This window comes from Phalacrocorax aristotelis, chromosome 7 (assembly GCF_949628215.1).
Source record: "Phalacrocorax aristotelis chromosome 7, bGulAri2.1, whole genome shotgun sequence".
Classification (NCBI taxonomy): Eukaryota; Metazoa; Chordata; class Aves; order Suliformes; family Phalacrocoracidae; genus Phalacrocorax; species Phalacrocorax aristotelis.
The window spans coordinates 18933665-18955535 of record NC_134282.1 but is presented as its reverse complement, the minus strand read 5'-3'; the positions used below and the strand labels follow the sequence as shown (position 1 = coordinate 18955535).

The window sequence follows — 21871 nt, the reverse complement described above, 5'->3', positions numbered from 1 at the left end:
TAGTTGTCCATTTTCCTGGGCGATATGTAACATCTTCTTTAAAGGGATACTTTTCCTTCGCTCCAGACAGGAGTCGCCTCCAGAGGCTGAGGGCTTGTGGTTTTTTCCCCAACTGCTTTGTCAACGCCCCCTTCCCCAGAAAGGGGCCCCAGTTGTTTGGCTTCTTTTCCCTCTAGTTCCAGGCTACTGGCCCCATTATCCCAGCATTGGAGCAGCCAGGTGACAATGTGCTCACCTGAACAACGGGTGAAATCTTTTCGCATATCTCGCAACTCGCTCAAGGACAGGGATCAGGTGGTCTCTATTTCATTTATGACTTCTTCCTCCTCTCCTCGTGATGGCCCTGCTTCTTCATCATCCCGTTCTAAACGAGTTGATGTCTGCTTCCAATATTTCGTCTTGTGTATGGGGGCAACTGGTACTGGCATGGGTTGATTCTTTGAGTCAGCTCCAGTGCTTGTCCTGGGGGTTTGTGTGGCCACAGTGCCTGTCACTTTCCCTTTAAATCCAGAGACGTTCTCTTCCCCTTGGGAGCACTGAATACTGTTGAGCAGGGCTCGGTACGCATGGGCCAGGCCCCAGCACGTTGCAGTTATCTGTGTCTGGAGTTCCCAGCGTAACAACATACTTTCTCCAAATATTCTACTAGCTTTTTAGGATTCTGCACTTGTTCAGGGGTGAAACTCCGAAACACTGGGGGTGCCCACTGCCCTAGCTATTTGCCCATGCTATCCCACATGCCCTGCCACTCGTAACTATCAAGCATTGGGGCAGATTTCTGGGTGATATTCTTAAGTTGCTTAGTCAAAACCAAAACAACATGCCCAAAAACTAACAATAAGTATACCTTAATGACCCAAGCATGTTCAAGATACAAAAAGGTTGTTGTAATAGAGGCAGAGACATCATAGAAAAAAGTTGCAAAGGTACTATTCTGTATTTCCTCTCTATAAAATCTCTCAGAGGAGGAGGTATAATTGCTAATTGCCTCAACAAGGTGGTATCCAAAGTACAGTAACAGTTTCAGCAAAAACCCCAAATACCAGATAAAGGTGAAAACCAGTGTTTGCATAACAAATCTCATAGGCAAAACGTTACTAATCACAGCAGAACACAGCAGACTAAACAAACCAACACCGATCTTTAACACAAACTGCAAAAATAAAAACATGGTGCTGTGACCAGCAGCTGTTATTATCTCCAACCCTTGAGCCCCATGTTGGGCTCCAAAAAAGACTGCCATGGTTTAGCCAGCAACTTAGCCCCACACAGTTGCTCACTCACTCCCCCACTGGTGGGACAGGGGAGACAATCAGAAGGGTAACACTCATGGGTTGAGATAAGAACAGTTTAATAATTAAAAAAAAAAACAAAAAAACCCACAGAAATGCAATGGAAAGGAAAACACCAAGAGGCACAAAACCCGGGGGAGGGGGGGGGGGCAGTAAAGGGAATGAACCACCAAAACAAACCACACACAACCCACCAACCCAAGCTGCAACCGCCACCCTTAATATACCGGTCATGGTGTCACGTGGTATGGAAGGAACCTGCCTTTGGCCAGTCGGGGTCAGCCGCCCCCGCCATGGCCCCGCCCCTCCCAGCCTCCCGCCGACATGGCAGCCGCGGGAAGCTGGAAAGGTCCCTGACCACCACCGGCACTACAGTGCAGAGAATTAACCCCTTGTCAGCCAAAACCAGCACACCCACTACTGAGAGAAGGCAGAAACTCTAACGTGTAAAGTCCCCTGATGAACAAGAACTCGGTACCAACAGAGAGTTTGAAAACCTTGGCTGCTGAAGGAGGCATCCAGCTCTGGACCTGACATGAACAGTAGCCAGCAGAGCTGTCAGTCTGTGCTTCTAAACAAGCAATGGACCTCTTTTATCTAGGAGTATGGTGATCCCTAAAAAGCATTGGCCTGTGCTCACTGTCCTCCTGTACTTTGTGGGACGAGACAGTCTACTGCTTTTAGCAGAACTTGGGCAGAACAAAAGCAAAGGCCATTGTGTTTGCGGAGGATTTCACTATGATTACCTTGGCGGGACTCCTGCTGCAGGTGGAGTTATGGGCACAAGGTAAACTGCTGCCCATCAGGTTGTTGATACCACACCTGTGTTGTTCTGAAGACGTCTGTCTCTGGCATTGCTATCCTTCGGCTCCCACCACCAGGATTTCTCCACTCCTAAAATGAGAATAAGTAAAAGCACTTGTTCTCCTGGAATTTTTACAGACCCCCCTGAGACAGTACACTGCAACCTGCCCTTGGGATTTCCAGCCTTCTCCTAGAACATCTGAAGCTTCTCCTTACACTTGCCAGTCCCTGAGCAGCCACTGTTTGGAAATGCTGCTCTAAACATATGCAGGTGATGTGGAGTGTATTGTGCTGCTAGGCTGCAAGCTGCTGCAAGCTCTGTTAAAAGGGAGCTCCTGGGATCTAACAATGTCCAGGCTAAATGTCTCTTTCTTGACCTGTCTGTCCCCTTAGGCTGTGGTCTGTAGTAATTACGTGTCACAGAGGTATGTTAGAAATATCTACCCTGAGGTCAGAGAGGGGCCCTAGCTCAGGAAATAAAATGCCAGGAGTTCTGGGGTTAAACCAGAGGGAGATTCTTTGACCTATTAGCATTTGCTAGGATGTGGGAATAAGGTACTATGGGGAAACCAGCTTCATGCACCATGTGCCGCCTTTGTTTGCCATTATAGACAGGTAAAGAGTTTGCCATGTGAAATGTCTGTGTGAGTTAGAGGGAACTGGAGGAAATGTAGGAATTAATTTATATCTCTGAATTACTACACCTTGACAAGAAACTTCGTAAAATCCCGTAAGTTCCTTAGCTCCCTTATTGCACTGGAGTTTAGTCTTAGACCAGTCATGGTAGGGGTCTGGAGGAAAAGCAAAAGTGGTGCTTGGGGCACATTGATCCATGGTCCAGCCATGCTGGGTCTCAAGTAGGCCCTCTCAGTCCACTTCCTGTAGGGAGCTCCGAGAGGCACTTGGCTGGCTTCTTCTAGTTGTGCTGTGCTCGCAGGCCAGCCACGTGTGAGCTCTGGTGTGTAGAACTCTCTTTGCATGTGAGGTCTGTTATGCTTTTTGTCATGTTATGCTTTAGTACTAGCTGCGTTTGATTCTTCGCTGTGCCATTTGCAGTTCCTCTGTATCATTTACTGTGAAAACTCAGACTACAACACTTCCTTGCTCTTGGTTCCCAAATCTGCATTTGCAACCGCTCTTATACAAGGCTACTGACTTTTTCTTTTGCCTCTGACACAAGAAGGCTACCTGGTAAGTGCTCCTGTCCTTGTCTGTGTACACAGTACCTGGATGTCAGCTGCAGCTTTGTATCTGAGCTCTTGGCTTGCATGTAGTCAGTACCTTGAGTGACATGTTCCATCAAACTGATTGCTTAAAGGGATGCTTCTGAATGAGGTGCCCACCTTCTAGCCTCTACTGGATCTTAAAGTGATGGTAACTATTAGCCTATTGCAGCATAATAATTAGTGTATTAAATACTGAAGAATGAGAACATTCCTTGTTTTCTGGGATCAGGAAGCATGGTAGGAAAAAGAGAGGAGGAAAATTCAGAAAGCTTAAATGTGACAAGGAAGAGTTAAGAACAATATAGAGTCATTTCAGCAGACAGATTCATAGCAGTTTTCTTGGTGATAGAGTAGTTTGGAGGTGTGAAATGATAAATGTAATTCTCATTTCCCTGGTTTTGTTTCTCCTGGGTGCACAGTTCCTGAAATTGCAATAGGAAAGTTGTGGATTTCCTCCTGGACCAAACCCATTTCCCATCATTGGAAGCATATGCAGATAAATTTTAGAGCTGATCGTTGGAGCCTGAAAAAAGGTATGTATTTGCAGATGTGAACTGAAGAGATACTGAGGCAAAAACTAGTGATGGCTGTTGATAGGCTAAAGTGGTAGCAGGGAGGACTTAATCCCGAGGGAAGGTGAATCATGGAAGTTAAAGTAAGTGCGTAAACAAGTTAAGTAAAATCTGCAGAGAGTCTAATTCAAGCAAAAGCTAATATATGTGCAAGTTAAACAGAACTAAGGACAATAAGTTTGCCTCAGAAAAGACTTCTCCTTTTAAAGGAGGCTTTTTGCCTTGAAAAGTGTTTCTCAGCTTTCCCACTGCAGGCAAGTACAGAAAATCTTCTGAAATAGGTGTCTTGAATTCAGAAGGTATGAAAAGCACACCAATATGTCTTCTGCTATCATGAGATGGAAACAAGATTTTATCCCATATGCAGCCAGAACCTTAGCCTCATTGCTTTTCTGAACTCCAGTCTGGAAATTGCAAAAATCTATGGCAACATCTGTACTAGCCACAGGGTCACAAGCCTATGGGGGTGCTGTATGGATTTCAGGGCATGAGAAACGGTCTCACCACCAACTCAGAGGATGTTTCTGGGCAGCTACAGACCTATGTCTTCAACAGAATGGCAGATGGAAAGGGTAAGATGTTCATGCCTGTGGAAGGACATAATCCTTGACTTTATTTCCTCTTACGTTTTTCTTACTGACAAGCCCTTAGTTCCCAATTCACCTGTTCTGTCTGCTCAGGGTGAATGATATAATTCTGCAGCATTACTCCAAGTTGTCTCCAAAGTCCCAACGTCACACATGTATTTCAGAATCTCATCAGAGCAGCAATATTTGTACCTAGTTAGGTCTTGCTTTTCTTTTCATAGTGTTTTCTAAGTGTGTGTCCTGATTTGAAGTAATTTGGAGCTTGTAGCCACCCCGAAGCTGAGGCTAAAGTAATTCTTGATGCTCCCAGTTGTTTGTTTACATCAAAGGCTGCTGTAAGGAAAGCTGTTGAACAAGGCCTAGCCTTTTGGGAAGTCTGAAGGCACAGGAAGGTCACTGGAGCTTTAATTGTATTCAGCAGACTGTAGATGCAACATAACCTTGTTCAGGGCTTCTTGTGGTGCTATCATTTATATCAGACACTGCTGAATTATGGTGGATGGAGAATAAAGAGGTTGCTGTGTTTAAAATAGAAATGATTGAACCTGTGTCCACCAGCCCTTATCCAGAGGATATAGAGCAGATGACTTTATCCTCAGTCCTTTATCCTCAGCTTTGTTCCATGTGGACTACAATCTGGAAAGCTTTAATTTATAATTCTAGCTAATGTAAGCAGAGAAAACATCTTTTGGGACTAGAGATGATTAAGTCTGGGGCCATTTCAGTCCCTTTTGGAGGGTCTTTATTGCCACTTTCTGTCTGGGTGATGCAGCTAAAGTAGCTGGGCTGTGACAAGCTGCACTAGCAATTTGTAGCAGGGATGGCTTTAACAAAGAGCTGCAGAATAGCTGCAAGTTGGCAACTCTGCAACACAAATACCTGCCCGTTGGGTTGGCTCCTTTTCTGCTAGCCCAGGCTCCCAGGACAGCAGAAGGAATAAGGGAGGGTTATTCAAGACTGTTGTCAGGCAGCTGTCTCAGGGAGCAAGCCGGCTTTCCCAGGGGAAGTGCGGGCTAGACAGGTGGAGGGAAGTCATTCCCCAGCATGTGGATTAAATTGTTTATGCTGGGCTGTCTGCTAGAACACAGACTGACAGCACAGGGGTCTAGGATGTTTTCCTGTCCCACAGCAAAACTTCTGGTCCTAGGAAGCTGTAGATTGGCTAAAGCCTGCTCTTTCTGCTCTGGTTCTTGCTAGGTGGTTTTTGCCCTGGCTTCACTGTCTTTCCAGGAGGCACCTGGACAAGGATGAGAGTTCAACATCTGGTGTAAACAGCCTGGTAAAAGCTGGATCCCCTAAAAACCAGAGACTGTGTAGCACAGACAACATGTGGTCAGAGCCAGTTATCAACTCTAGCCATTAAAGAGTTTTTCTTCCTGAAACACTACCAACAGGGAGATGTGATGATCTCCAGAAGGTTTGCATAAGGTTAAGAAGCACAATCATAGGAAATGCCCAGACATCCCCAATATGCTTCACAGAAATGTCTGTAGCTTTGTGAGAGACATCATCATATTTCCAGGTGGTAGAAACCTGAACTTAGGTTTGTTGAGGAAAGTTGTCTTTGCCACTCCTGCAGAGTTGACATGCGGCAACATCTGCAAGAACAAAATGTCCATATGGGGATGTTGGCAAACATAGCTTACAAGTAAGTATTAATGTGTTAGAAGATTATACAAAATAATAAATGAGATCTTGTAAGTGATTGCATGACCTGGGCTATAAGACTTTCTATGTGAATAAGGGTTTGGATTAATTTCTGCTAAATCATGGACAAAGAGAAGGCAACACCAACCCACACTGTCTTTGCAAATTGTAGTAGGCTGCTGGGTGGAGATCTGAATAATGACCATTGTTCTTGGATGCTTCAGGAAGAACAGGGGCAAGTTTTGGAAGGCAGGTGAGATTTGAGTGGGCTTTTTGCAGGGGTGGGAATATATTGCAGGTGGTTTCTCTGTCTCTAATAAAATACAACTAAAAGAACACTGCCCTGATGTGGCTCTCTTCTTTATGAATGACAGCATGATGAGAAGGTGACTCTTAGTGTGTATGTAATTTACTATTCTATGAACATTAATGTGACATAAAATTGATTCTTGATGGTCAAAGGTATCCTGGTCTCAAATGGTCTCATCTAGAAACACAAGAGTAATTTTGGAATTGGAGCTCTCAGAAAACTGGGAATGAGGAATAAAGGAGTGGAGTGCAGGATATAAACTGAGGCCCATTTTCCGGTCAAGTTCTTCAGGGACAAAGATGGTATGCCATTGACAAGGTGCTTGGGAACGGCACTTGGGCTTTTGACATAGTCTATAGTCTGCATGACTCTAAGGGTAAAGACTAACTATTTTTGCTGCAGAAAAGAATGGGTTTGGATCACAGCTTAGATTTAAAGTGTAACTAAAACTGCTTGTACAGACAGGCCTCAGCAATGTGTATTGTGGTATCAACACCAAGATAAAGATTTGAAAAAAAAAAAAAAAGAAAAGAAAAAGGAGGCAAACAAAGAAACAAAGCTGGGAGTTAGAGACTTGAGGCCTTCCTGCCCTCATTTTTGAATGACATTTGTCTTTTGTTGCGTTTGCCAGTAAATTTTGGGAGTTTCAGTGTAACAGTTTAAACAGCATAGAGGACATCTATTAGAGAAAGTGCTTTGGAGATGGATGCTTATCTCTGTCTGCAGGAAGAGCTATTGACGGTTCCTTCCCCATTGTTCATGTTGTCTCTGATGTGATCTTTGCTGTGGTTTTTGGACATTGTTTCTCTCTAGAGGATGAAACCTTCCACCAGCTGATTGAAGCATAAAATTGTATAGTGGCTTTTGGGAACAGCTGTCTTTACTATGTGAGAAAATGACTTGTTTAATATGCAAATTATTTTATTATTGAGCACATTATTTATTGTACTATTATGCAATGTAATTATATTGTTATATACATTATAATAGTTATTGCATTATTTAACACACATTAATATTGGTAAAAGCTCTGAGTATGAATATGAACTGGACCTGCAGTGCTTTGGGTCTGACATCATTCAACTATTATATTAGTATTATACTAATAATCTTTATTAGAATTTCTCAGCAAAGACGATGTGTTTGGGATGCTGAACTTTTCTGTAATGGAAACACCAGTATCGTTAAGGTAAGAAGGTGATACTCTTTGTATCAGAATATGAGAGAATTATTTCCTTCAGTGTGCTAAGGTAATATAGAAAAATGTTTATTAATATTAAAAGTATTGATATTAATACATGTTAAATCTGTCTGCGAAAGTGGATTCTTTTCTTGATGAATTAACAGGACAAATACAAGTACAGCTATGCAGTAAGGGTAGGAAAGAATCCAGGGTGGAAACTGTGTTGTCTTTAATTTATGTACTCAACATGTACCCAACATTTCTCTTTGATGCTACAGTATTTTTCCTAGAGAAATTAATTCAGCAATTTAGCATCAAAAATATCTACTCTGTATCTCTATTGTATCCTTGCCCGTGTCATTAACTTACTGCACCTGTGTTGAATGCTCGCTCCAAAGATGTGTGAACCTTTCACATGGGCTGCAGAGCACCTCCCAGGACCTGCACAGAAAGCATCATTTTCCTGTGATTTTGTTTGTTCTTTCTTAAGGCAGGAAAGCAAAAGCCACAGGGAAAGAGGCACAGTAGATGAACCAGAAGGTTTCATTGACTTATACCTGGATCAGATAAAGTGAGTAGTTTATGCTGTATGTAACACAGATCCTATCGTAAGGTACATTTGATGAAGACAACATAGTGCAGTCTGTTTTTTGACCTTTTCCTGGTGGCTCAGGCACCACCGCCACCACTCTGCAATGGGCTCTGCTCCATATAGTGGCTTATCTTGACATCCAAGGTGAGCTGTAGACATGAAAATGGGTATGTTTCAAGTAGAACAATTGTCTGTTACACTTTTTTTGTTATGATCAAGCTTTTTTGAAGAGCAAGCTTTTTTTTTTAAGATCACAGTTTTGAGTTTTGCATTTAAGAGGCCCATGAAGTAGAAAATTTACAGACAAAGATTTTAAAATAATTTCAGGGTTATTCAGCTTCTGATACTGTATTTTGTCTTGTTGATTTTTGTCAGACTGTTTCAATAGTGTAAGCATGTAATGGAAGATACAGGATGGCTGAAAACACTTGAGGTGAAATATGAGCTTGGGTTAGGGAAAAGTGACACTTTTCTGGTATCCAGAATGTGTAATAAAATATATTATTTGCACTTGTTAATTAAGACACCAGTCGTATTTCTGTATAATAAGTATATATATATAGTAACATATGGAAAGGTTAAACAGAGAAAGAAGGCAATAATGGGAAGACATATGACTGGCAAATTCTAGACAAGGGCAAAGGATGCTAGTTTCAAAAATTTTTAATGATTTGATACAGCGCTTTCAGAGGTGATGAATTGTTAAGCCAAGCACATGTTCTTGACTCCTGACTTTAGAGCTAGAAATCCTTCCTTTCATGCTTTTGGTGCTGGAATGCTGGAAGAACAGAGCCCCCTACACACACATACTTTTCAAATTCTAACAAAATAAAAAGCAAAGAAAACCTCTTAGATTAGTAGCCTAATATTTAAGCATGAAATGTGGCCCTGAACCCTCTGAGACTGTACAAGCTATGTTACTGAAGCCTAGGTAACAGCCAAATGAAATTAACAGTTGGTGGTGGTTTGGTAATACTATCCTGTTCCAGTTCTCAGCATTACGTATGTGTATCAGCTTGTATGACGGCTCCCTTGCAACATGCTGATTAGTGTGCTGTGAGTCTCTATTTAGCTAGAGTAAAAATAATAGCTTGAGTAACTCAACTGATCTCTTAATAAGAAGTTCTTGTTTTATTTACAGTTCCCTCCATTTCCTTTAACTATGAAGTGCAGTAAATCTGTTGGGCTTGTGGAAAGATGATCTGAACACAGAACCTATAAACTAGGAAATACCAGAGTGTAGTAAAATCATAACTAGATAGTTTTATAAGGGTATTTAAATTTTAAGATACGGTAAGTATAAATTATTTACATATTATATTTTTTCTACCACTACTATAATTCAGAAAGGAAATAAAAGCTGTTTCATGCAAAACAGTGTTCTTGTGTCTATAATGGATTTTTTTTTGGTAGAAAAAGTCTAGAAAGAGCTAGATGCTGCTCTGAATCCCTTCCATCTAATCTGCTATGAGGATCAGAAGAAGCTGCCTTATATAAATGCTGTGAGTCATGAGATCATGTGCTTTGGTAGCATTATTTTAATCACAATTCCTGGAGAAGCAGTGAAGGATACAACTGTTTTGGGGTATCAGCTTCCCAAGGTACAGAGATCCTTTCTGTTCCAATGTGATCTTTGGCTGTGAGGTAAGTTCCCTGCAGTAATGTTTACCATTAACCCCTTTTCCCTCCAGTTCAGGACAGATGGGTGTTGGTGACAGCACTGGCAGAAATCGCTTTTCCCCTCGCCTGATCTCTGACCTGTGCCTTTTTCTCATAGGCAGTGAGTGAAAACGCTTGCAAAAAGCACCATTTCATACCAATTAAACCAGTGTTCTGTGAGAGTCCTGCAGTCTTACTTTGCAAGAGACTGTAATTTTGAAATACTTTATGAGCATTTGAGCTCTTATACTTTCAAAAGACCTCAGAGAAGACTTGCAGAAATGTACAGCGGTGTCAGTAGGGAAGGTGCAGCAGACTGTTAAACCTGGGGTATTGTCTGTCATGTGGACAAATGGGCTATGGAATGTTTTCATTGGGGATGTCTGAGACAATGCCAAGCATCTACTCAACTTCCTTCATTTAGGACTTCTTTTTCTTATTATTACCTCTCTGGCAACATATTTGAAATATAATGAAGATGTTTCCCCACAGCTTCCGAACTTCCACCTAACGTCCAATAAAAATCTTCTGCCAGCTTCTTCACCTTGTCCAGCCTTTCCAAACTTAACCTCAATGCCAAACCTCCCCAAAGGCACACGTGGAGGCACTTTCCTGCACACTCCTGCTCCGTGGTGTTTGTCATGCACACCTTTCCCATCTCCACCTTGAGAAAGGTAATTTTAAATATACTATTTCATTTCCAGGGTTCTTTGTTCTTCAGTTGTCAAAACCTGTCAAAACTTGTCAGACGTGGGAAAATAATTTTACTACATTTAGGATAAGGTGCTAAAGAACTGCAGACTGCTCACTCTGTTGCATTTGCTAATGGAATGGGAAAAAAAACAAGGCATGAAGGGAAGTTCCTGAACCTGAAATACTGAAGTTCCTTATTTATTTTTTGAAGAAAAATCCCCTCAGAACAGTTTGAGATGATTTTTTTTCCTAATAAAACAAGCTTTCATTTCTGCTGCCTCTCCATGTGACCAACAATGTGCTGAATTATAGCTGCAATCTGTTCGTGTCCTTGTTTTCTTGATGTGTGAGAGAGAGAACTGAGCCAACACCACCTTCCTTTCAGGGCACTATGATTATGGCAAACATAGACTCAGTCATTTTTCATCCTGAATACCGGGAGATCCCTCACCAGTTCAACCCCGGCCATTTATTGGACAAGGATGAAAATTTTGTGACCTGAGAGGCCTTCTTAGCCTTCTCAGCAAGTAGGTGCACTGATAACTGAACCTGTCTGTGTGCGTTATTTTCACTGTGGAGGTGGCCAAAGGCAACGTAATCCCAAACCTCATGAGCACATGGCTTTCACAGCCCAGAAAAATGTTTGATTACAAAAGTAGGTTGTTTGGTAATTGTATAAACCCTTGATCTTATATTTTGTGGAAATGTAGAGAAGGTAAAAGGAGTAAGAATTGCCAATAATTTGGGGATCTGAGTCCTTACGCTGTTGCCCTTTGTCATCCTCTGCATGCCGGGTTGTGCTATTACAGTGACTGTTCTGTGGCAGGCTGCTCTGCTTGAGCTGATTTATTTTGTATAAGTAACACAATATTCATCAGTGCAGAAATTTGAAGCTGGATCAAATACATCCCAGATGGTTATGTCTTTCCTGGGGAGCTTCTGGGGTCACTCTTTCTCCCAGTGTGTGAGTTTATAGAAGCTTAAACAAACAAAAGCTCTTGGGGATCATGCCAGAATGGAATAGCCTGGTTGTCAGAGCCCTCAGCTGAGGTGTGGAAGTGTCAGGCTCAGGTTCCTGACCTAAACTGAGCAGAAGAGAAATTTGAACATTGGTTTCTCACTTCCGAGTTGAATGGCCTAACCCCTAGGCTTCAGGGTCTGTCACTGTCTTTCACTGACTGGAAATTATATCCTGGACACAGTTAATTGATAAATTGGGAATTTTTTTTTCCTTAACAAGTGTTTTCACTGAAAACATTATGTAGGAAAATGTCTAGTCAGATGTAGAATGTCCTTTGTATTCTGTTTTTTTACTGCTATTAGTGAAGAAAAGTCAGCCTGTACTAAGTGGAAGTTATGAGGAAACCTAAAGATGCTTTCTTGTCATTCTCATTAGGAATCAAGAGACTGAAACTCAGTTCATAGAACTGGGGAGTCCTATAAGTTAGGAAGTAAAGTATGAAAGGACTGAGGAGCATCTCCAGTGCCTTTTTCTGTAATCTGGGCAGATCCTGCACAGAAGGATTGCAGACATCTCAATTGTTTGGTCAGGTCTATCTGAGAGGAAAATGTCAAATTCAGCAAAGAGGAGTCCTCTTACACAGTGAAGTTTGTAATGATAATGGTGTGCAGTAGTCTAGGTCAGCCATGTCTCTTTATTGATGCCTGAAAGCACAGCTAAGGGGACTGCTTGCAGTCTTGTGAAGCAAAGCTTAGTGCCTGCACAGGACAGACAGGGCAGGAGAAATTTTTGTGGTGTTTCCTGAGATCTGTGTGAAAATCGAACTTCTTGGGAGTTTTCTGTGAGCACAGGGGCAGTAGCACGCAGCCTTCCAACACCTGAGCTAAGGGAGACTTAGCAGAACTGCTGAGTTAAGAGTGCCTGTTAGTAAGGCATGCATGTCAGGGGGAAGAGCTGTGGAAGCTGCAGCTGGCAGAAGTAGGAACAGTGCCCAAGCACCACTAGTGAAGAGCAAGTGCCAGAAACAACTCACACTGTCAGGCTGGCCTTGTTACCCAGCAAGATTTAAAAACCAGGGTCAGAGTGAGGGCTACTAGTGGATGTAACAAATACTCTGTTGCTCTACCAGTTTCCTTCCCCAAGGAAAAGACTTTACAATTGTTATTGCAATTATACTTCAAGGATTAGTTGACGTTGCCTTGTTTGTCCACCACGTTAGAGTTTTCTTTCTTTAATGTAATGCGGTTGGTTAAAAAAGAATTATTTTTTGTGAAGGAGATCAGTATCATAAGATTCAGTACTCTTTCTCAGGCTTCTGTGTAGGGGGGTCAAATGGATGCTTTTATCATGACTCCCACAGATTTGAAGCTGGCACTTGCTGATACTGCAGGTAGTCAGAGCTTGGCAGAAGACATGCTTAAGCTTAATGGGTCAAGCAGATCAAGCTGATGTGGGTCTCCTGCTCTCTAATGCATATCTAGCTCTGTAATGCTCTCCTGTGTTGTGTTGATGTAGTTTCTGTTGGGAGTGGAGGGTGGCCTGTGCACTACTGCAAAATTAGTATTCAGTTTTTCTACTAATATGAAGATGATGTTGCAAAAATGGGTATAATCATGCTATTGGGTAGCTGGTGTCTGCTGTGTTGACACCCAAGTCTCAGGCACCTCTGTGAATACAGGACGCCTAGAAGACTGAATAAGAGATAAAGTTTAGGAACAAGCATGCGGGATCCATATTGCTTTAAAATTCTTTTCATTCATGATCTCTTAAAAAAAGAACCCCCATGGAGATAAAAGTCCTTTTACAATTTTTTACAAGACTCTAAGTGAAAAAAAGATTTTTGTACATCGCTGAATAGCATTTATGAACCTGCATTTCTTAATGATCTTTCACCACAATTCAGAGGTTGTCTGTGGACCCATTGGGGTCTGGAGGCCACAGGTGAAAGCTGCTGGTCTGGATTGCATTATTTCTGCTGTTTGTAGCTTGATATTGGAATTTCATTTCCCAAATGGGAAGGTAAAAACTGTGGTAGGCAAAAGGAAATATGGTAGATAAAGCAAGAAACTAGCTAGCACTGGAAGAGTTTTCACTCAGAAGTAATCTGGTCTATTTAACTCTGTGTTTTTAAATAGACCTACAAGTCTGGAGCTGTTTGAGACTTCTCCTCTGCAGTCTGAGTGGGACAAACTTCAGTAAGGAATATTTTGTGCTCATCTCTGATTGTCTGGCAAAACATGCTGTGGCTATCTCATTCCTAATTTCTGTTCCAAGCAGCACTGAGCATTCATGTCATTGTTACTACGCCCAGTGTTTTAAAAACTAATATTCAGACCTGTGGTTCACAGACTGATGTCCATGTAGTTAGTACTGCTCCTAAGCGCAAAGCAACCTGCTCTTTCAGATTGCTTGTAACACTGCGAAATGGTCAAGAAGAAGAGAAAATGTACCTCAATTTTAACAAAAACCAAGAAAGTGAAGAGAAATCAGTGTAAGAAAAACAAGCAATCAGTAGAAAGGGGTGAATGAATTGTTTAATTGGGGTCATCTGGCAAAGAGGGGTGGTGCAATGGTCCTGGTTCTTCTTTTCATGTCCCAGGAATTAACAATGCGGTGAACATTGTGTGAAATTTTTTTTCCCAAACTTTGTCCAGCTCTGTCTGGTAAGTTTTTACATTCCTTATTAAAGAACATTTTACATTCCTTACTAAGGAGTCCAAACAAAACAAAACCAAAAACCAAAACAAAACACATAAATGGCTATAACATTTGCAGTTCTTTTTTCAGAAGGAGGTCAATCCTGCAGTCTGACTTTATTGTGTGAGTTGATAACAAACCCCGCTGCTGCTTCTGCCTCATCCAGCCTGAGGAACGTCTTGACCAGTGTGCTCTGTTAGAGCTCCAAAAGGCATAAACTGACAAACCCCTGGTAGCATGATCGTGTCCACAGAAGGGACATCATCAGTGCAGCAATGACAGCATGGAGACAAATGCCCAACAACAGAACTCAGAGGGTTGTGATCAATGGGGCAGAGTCTGGATGGAGGCCTGTCACTAGTGGTGTTCCCCAGGGGTCTGTGCTGGGTCAAGTCCTGTTTAATATATTAATCAATGACCTGGATGATGGGATAGAGTGTAACCTCAGCAAGTTCACTGATGATACCAAGCTGGGAGGAGTGGCTGATACGCCAGAAGGCTGTGCTGCCATCCAACGAGACCTGGACAGGCTGGAGAGCTGGGCTGAGGGGAACCTCATGAAATTCAACAAGAACAAGTGCAAGGTCCTGCACCTGAGGAGGAACAACCCCATGCACCAGTACAGGCTGGGGGCTGAACTACTGGAAAGCGGCTCTGTTGAGAAGGATCTGGGAGTGCTGGTGGACAACAAGCTGACCATGAGCCAACAATGTGCCCTTGTGGCCAAGAAGGCCAACAGTATCCTGGGCTGCATTAAAAGGAGTGTGGCCAGCAGGTTGAGAGAGGTTATCGTCCCCTTCTACTCAGCCCTAGTGAGACCATATTTGGAGTACTGTGTCCAGTTTTGGGCCCCCCAGTTTAAGAAAGATGTGGAACTCCTTGAGCAAGACCAGCAGAGAGCTACAAAGATGATCAGGGGACTGGAGTATCTGCCATATGAGGAAAGGCTGAGAGACTTGGGTTTGTTTAGCATGGAGAAGAGAAAACTGAGGGGGGAATTTCATAAATACCTATAAATATCTAATGGGTGGATGTCAGGACGATGGGACTAGGCTCTTTTCATTAGTGCCCAATGACAGGACAAGGGGCAATGGGCACAAGTTGGAACACAGGCAGTTCCACCTCAATATGAGAAAAAACTCCTTTCCTGTGAGGGTAACAGAGCAGTGGAACAGGCTGCCCAGGGAGGTTGGAGTCGCTTTCCCTGGAGACATTCAAAACCCACCTGGACGCAGTCCTGTGCCCCCTGCTCTGGGTGTGCCTGCTCAAGCAGGGGGGTTGGACAAGGTGATCTCCAGAGGTCCCTTCCAACCCCTGCCATTCTGTGATTCTGTGATTTTCCACATCTCAAACCAAAAGAGCTAAGTCAGCAAAATTTTAAGCACTGGCTTGACCTGTGTAAAGCAGTGTTCAAACATTTCATTGTGGGAGGAATAGCCACATGTAAACGATCTTAACTTTATTAAAGTACAGTGTGAGAAGTACTGAATGACTTTCATAAACATCTAATCTGAGTATTTAAGAAATCCTTATATTTAACTTTAACTGGTCAACAAAGGGATTTAAGTTTTTATGTGCAGTTGACTGACCCAGCCTGGTGTTTTTGATAACACCATGTTGTTTAATAATGATTAGTTTATAATTTAATATTGCTTATATTATTACAATACTAGTATGATATTTATTAATTTAGCAATTTAATTGTCTTGATTTTGTTCTTATAGGAAGCCAAATGCAGGGCAGATGGACAGCATTTTTTGGTACTTTTACTGATAACTTTGCCTAAACAGGGATTGTCATTTCGGTGTCACAGCTGGCTTTTTGGTTTTTTAATAAAACGGTGAGAGCCTTTGCACGAAAGGGCAAATTTACCAGAAACACAAATTTGAGCATGTTCTCAAGCTAATTAGCTACTGTGCCATGCGACATAGCAAGGTCTGTATATAGGTGAAGCCTTAATTCATACGTTTTGGTCTTTTGGCTGCCGGACACCTGTGTCCTCTCACTCCAACCCCTGGCTGTTATTTGTTAAACAACAGATACTATTCTCATCGCTATTTGCTGGGAAGTATATTGAGGCCAATGCTGTGGATTTGTAGAACTAGATGAAGAGATAAGATCCATTTTTGTTTGACTCTTGCAGCACCTTTCCTGCATTTTCTATTCTTTTCAGTTCTTCCTTCTTCTCTCCATACTTTGGGGTTATAAAATTTGTTGGGAGCTGGATAAAACAATTCTTAGAAATATCAAACTCAAATATAAATACACTGAGCAGAAGATCTAGAAACATATGAGAAGAAAACTACATTTTAAACAAAGAGCACTTACTCTTGGTTGTGACAGTAAATTCTACCAAGCAAGTTTCAAGGAATAAATCAATTGGATACAGTCTCTGTTATAGTTGTTGGGGAGAAAAACCCAGAATACCCTTGGAATACTGAAGCACCTAAAGCTTTCTCCGGGAGGAGAATGAAAATCAACCAATGCAGGAAGCAATTAAAGGTATTTAAATTGATGGTGATCATGTATTAACTGGAAATGCTATTAGAAATGTAATTTAAATTATGTTGCTTTGAATTAACCTACCTTGATGTCAAAACAGTCTACTTCGGAGAATTCAAGTGCTGCAAAACACCTCAGTACCTCAAAATGTGATGCCTTATGCTCTCAAACGGGCATCTGAAGTTAGCATATATCTGTGAGTTTTCATTGTAATTGTTTACACCTCATTTTCTCATCTTTCCTTTTTTTATGTGTGCGGTGGTGCAGCCCTGTCTGTCTGCTATTTCTGCTCTTAGCAAGGCTGCAGTGCATGGCTGTCTTGAGCCTTGGAGCTCCTGACAATTCTTGCCTCCCCTGGGCTGCCAGAGCACCAAAGTCTTCTCCAGAGGAGGACAGATCTGCAGATAGTTCACGGAGGCTGATCTTCTCAAAATTGGCACCAAGATAGGGTGAGTGATCAGTGTTGTATAAAACTAAAGAAGTCTTGCACCTAGTCCAGAGAAACCTTTTTTTCTCATTTCCTACCATGGCCAGCCTCAGCATCCCCTGTGTGCCAGGGAGTGTGCTCCCAGCCTGGGCAACTGTACTACTTTTCTAGGCTTAACTTTTGGGGGAGGCACGTGAGGGTCCTGGTGAAGTGAAGACATTGGTCTCAGGTCTGTGGAAGGACTGTGAATGTGGCTGCTCTCACTGCTTGTTAGAAGCACAGTGTCTGAGATAAGGGGCAGTTGCAGTGATGCTCTTCCTCTTTCCCTGGCAAGACACCTGCCCTTGCTCAGAACATGGGGGAGAGCAGAGGAGCACATCCTGCTTCTGTGAGTTCCCCTGGCCATGCATGTCAGACTGCTGGGCCCAGAGCCCCTGCTTGGCACTATGTAGGTACTTCAGGTTCATGGGAAAGGTGCTAAGTGCAGGACCCTTTCTATCCCCCGTTTTGGCAGGCGGCTTGCAGAGAAGGCAGCTCCTACAGATGTTTCTTTTTCCTTCTAGAGCCCCCATGCTGTGCTCCCCAGCAGTCAGTGAGCTGATGCAAAAGGAGTGAAGAGGAGGAGGGAGAAGGCTGGTCTGATCCTAGGGAGGGACCTCTGTTCTCACCAAGAACTGTCATGAATCCACAGTACTGGAGACTGTCTCCCTACAAGTTATGGGAGGTGTTGGCCCTCTTCAAGAGTCAAGTTTTGTTTGCATACTTCTGCTGCCCAATTTCTCTTCAGTTGTTGATGTTCATCCCTCTCAGATGGTATCTAAAAAGATGTGCTTTCCTAGCATCACTCCTCAGGATAGGGTGGCAGGCAGGTGAGATAGGAAATATGTCCTGAAACTCTATTATTAGCCTGGGAGGGTGACCTCCCTCTCTGAATACCTGCCTCTAGCACGTGCCTGGTAGACACCCTAGCAGCTATGTGCTTTGCGGGTGGGAGGTGGAAATTATTCCTAAAATGGGATCTGGGACATGAAACGTAAGTAATGGGGTGTAGACAAGCTGCCATGAGGCTGGTAGGGCACAGCGTGTTTCAGTTCAAAAGCCTAAGTAGAGGGCAAATGGATCCTGAAAGGAAGCGGGGAGAAGAGGATGGGCCAGCAGCTCTCAGGTGGAGAGGGAAAGGAGGAGGATTCACTGGTAAGAGGGATACCTTTCTGTTCTGCTGAACTGTCAGCCAGCTCTAACCCCTGCCTCCCCAGGCATTCAATTCTTACTCATGGAAACTGTGGCAAATACACACATCTTATCAGGCTTCCCTCTTCCCTGTCCTCCAGCACCATCTTGTATGAAGAGGAAAGCAAGTTGTAACCCCTTTAACATATCCCAAAGACAGGGCGAAGCTGTTTGGCAGCTGCCTTTATGAATGCAAGCAGTAAATGTCTAGGCTGTGAGATGCAATCATCAGAACATGGCTAGTATGTGTGGTAAAGTCAGAGTGAGCCTGGAGAGCAAGGGGAAATGCAGAGCAGCCAGCCAGGGTTGCTCAGAAGGGATGGAGGGGCCAGAAGGGGCTGCAAGTGGGCAAGGCAGGTGACCCTCAGGGGCTGTGAAGACGTTCACATCCCTTATCCTGGCAATATATGTGTAATATGTTACTTTTTTCACCCTATGAGAGTAATAACACTGGGGAAAAGAATCACTCGATAGGTCTTGCAGTCCATGTAGCATAGGTGCCCTGGGCCAGAGACCATATGGAGCCTGGCAAAGACCATGCTATGAGTCGCCACAGAGTCTCATGTGGAGTCTGGGCTGATCCTTTTGAAGTCTCCCGCTGACACTATCCAATGCGAATATCCAGGCTTTGCAGGCTGTCCTTAGAGATCTTGAGCATGAATTGTGGTGGACTTGGTCCCCATGGTCAGGCTAATACCTACCTAGGAGGGGTTGGGGGCATGAGAATCTTCAGGACAACAGCTGTGCCCTTGAATGTGGGTCTGGGCTCTCTGGTTGAGATACCAGCATTGATGCTGCCCCTCTGCATGCAAGAGTTGGGCACCTGCAGCTTGTGTTTTCTCACACAACTGGGTGTGGGATGAAAGTCCCAGTGAATTAAGCATATCTCCTGGATGCCAAACAGCAAGTCAGCAAGGGCCAGAACAATTGCCATGACAAAAAGTCCCAGGAAATCACTGTCCATGTTGTCTTCCTCACAGAGAATATCCAGGAAGGACAGAGCTGTTTTGTTTGGGATGTCATTCCAAAGCAGCTGCTGCAGTCACAACTGTGATTCTTCCGCCTCCCAAGGAGACTTTGGAATGTACACAATTCAGAGTTGGGAGAAGTCTGAGACAGAGAAAAGGGCAATACCACAAGTGAAGGAACTACAGGTGACACACGTGGTCTCTGAAATGGATAATTTAGTTTCTCAGTTCGATCCCAGCTCTCAGTTCAGTTGCTGACCAGCAAGAGTGTGTAAATGTTAGCTCTCTGCCCCACTTCTGGAGTGAACCAACTTGCTTAACACCTTACAATTTTTATTTTTATCTGTGCCAGCTCAGTAAGTTTGGCATGTGAGCAGCTAAGCCATCTAGGTGACTTCCCAGAATGTCACATGCTTCTGTCTAAGCCAGATGAGCTGAGTCTAAGCTAGTGCTGTTCCTGAGCAAGTGCTGAAGAAGTGCCAAAGCTGTTTTGTCCAAAACAACCCCCTTTGCAGAGGCATAGGCTCTACCTCTATAAAGTAAAAGCAATCCACAGCTCCCAAATGGAGTTGCTCGGTTGCATGACAGTGCTTGTGAAAGAAACTCACAGACAACTATTTGTCATCTTTAGTCCTGCTGCATGCAATACACTGGGAATTAGCTGAAAGGCAGCTGGAGGAGGTGAAGAAATGTTGCTTTCTACTTGGTCATGAAGACCTTGCAGCCCTACTTATCTGTGCGGCTGAATAGGGAGTGTGTGGACACTTAGGTGTTATGCCACTGTAACCATCAAACTCTCATTATCCAATGATAGATTAGAGTCTTTTTTGTTTTATGTGCTCTAGGCACAAAATTAAAAGGTCTGGCTGTCTCCCAAAGAGTATACAGTTTAAACCATAAGCAAAAATAAAATATTAAAGGAAGAGCAGAAAAAATCAGAATCAAGCAGTGAGGTAAGTGAAGAAGCAGTGCACATGGTTGATGCATGTGATGGCTACTGGTTGTCATGGTTTTAGCTGGGATAGAGTTAATTTTCGTCACTACAGCTGGCATAGTGCTGTGCTTTGGACTTAGTATGAAAACAATGTAGATACCACACAGATGTTTTAGTTGTTGCTGGGTAGTGCTTGTACTAGTCAAGGACATTTCTAGCTTCCCATGCTCTGCCGGGTGCACAAGAATCCGGGAGGGGAGGAGGCACAGCTAAGAGAGCGGATTCAAACTGGCCAAAGGGATATTCCATATCATGTAAGGTCATGCCCAGTATGTTAACTGGGAGGAGCGGGCGGGGGGAGGGAGGCAGCGGTCGCAGCTCAGGGACCAGAGGCATCAGTCAGTGGGTGGTGAGTGGTTGTGTCATTTGTGGTTTTGTTTTTTTTTTCCTTTTTCCCTTTTCCTTTTTATTATATTATCATTATGGTTATAATAATCAATATTATAATTATTATTTTATTTTAATTATTGGAGTGTTCTTGTCTCGACCCAGAAGTTGTTTTTTAATTTTTGCTTTTGCTCTTCCAATTCTTTCCCCCATCCCACAGGGCTGGGGGTAGTGAGTGAGTTGCTGCTTGGTGTTTGGTTGCCAACTGGGGCTGAACAACGACAGTCCTTTTTGGAGCCCAACATCGGGCTTCTTCAGCACGTGTCACCTCCTCCTCTGGTGGTAATCCAAAATCTTTGCCTTCTGGCCAGCCCATAATCACTTCCAAGATTCCTGGGTGACTGGGGTTTCCTACCTGAGCCTGCTGGGTGATCAGTGCAACCTGTTTACTCCATGTAGCATCAGTTGCATGGTGTGTAGAGGGGACGTTTCCTTTGAACATCCAGCCCAGCACTGGCAGTCGGGGTGCCAGGAGGAGCTGTGCTTCAGTACCAACCTCTTCCAAAGCAGCTCAGACCCCTTCATATGCTGCCAATATCTCTTTTTCTGTTGGCGTATAGCGGGCTTCAGAGCCTCTGTATCCACAACTACAAAACCCTAGGGGTTGACCTCAGGTCTCCCCATGTGCTTTCTGCCAGAGGATCCAGGCAGGGCCATTCTCCCTGGCTGCAGTTTAGAGCACATTATTTACATCTTGTCCTGCCCGGACTAGCCCAAGAGCTACTGCATGAACTGTCTCCTGTTTAATTTGTTCAAAGGGCTGTTGTTGCTCAAGGCCCCATTTGAAATAATTCTTCTTAAGGGTCACTTGATAGAGAGGGCTTATGATTAGACTGTAATTTGGCATAGGCATTCTCCAAAAACCCACAATGCCCCAAAATGATTGTGTTTCCTTTTTGCTAGTTGGTGGAGACATGGTTGTTATTTTGTTGATCACATCCATTGGGATCTGACAACGTCCATCTTGCCATTTGATTCCTAAGAACTGGATCTCTTGTGCAGGTCCCTTACGTTTACTTTGTTCTATGGCAAAACTGGCCTTCAGAAGGGTTTGGACTATTTTTTTCCCTTTCTCAAAAACTTCTTCCGCTGTGTTGCCACACACAATGATGTCTTCAATGTATTGTAGGTGTTTGGGAG

At 43.3% G+C, this 21871-nt stretch overlaps 1 pseudogene; it reads left to right on the top strand.

The window, feature by feature from the left end:
* Positions 1 to 6067: 6067 nt before the first annotated feature.
* On the top strand, positions 6068 to 11112 carry LOC142059563 (cytochrome P450 2J4-like; annotated as a pseudogene).
* The last annotated feature ends 10759 nt before the right edge of the window (positions 11113 to 21871 follow it).